Raw genomic sequence first — 219 nt, 5'->3', positions numbered from 1 at the left:
GGATATCATCATCATTAAGGGGCGGTGCCAGAGTGCCTTGCAGTCTGAATGGCAGAGCGTACTGTAGACGTGCGTGTATTAACATGCTTATCTGCATACACAAATCGTTTTATATTTTTGTTTACTCACTTGAACTCAAAAAGAAGTTATCAAAACTGTTCAAATACAAGAAATACAAAGTATAAAATAAACTCATACACGCAAAATAGAAGGGAAATG

Source organism: Penaeus monodon, chromosome 24 (genome assembly GCF_015228065.2).
Source record: "Penaeus monodon isolate SGIC_2016 chromosome 24, NSTDA_Pmon_1, whole genome shotgun sequence".
Classification (NCBI taxonomy): domain Eukaryota; kingdom Metazoa; phylum Arthropoda; class Malacostraca; order Decapoda; family Penaeidae; genus Penaeus; species Penaeus monodon.
This window is presented reverse-complemented; position numbering follows the sequence as displayed.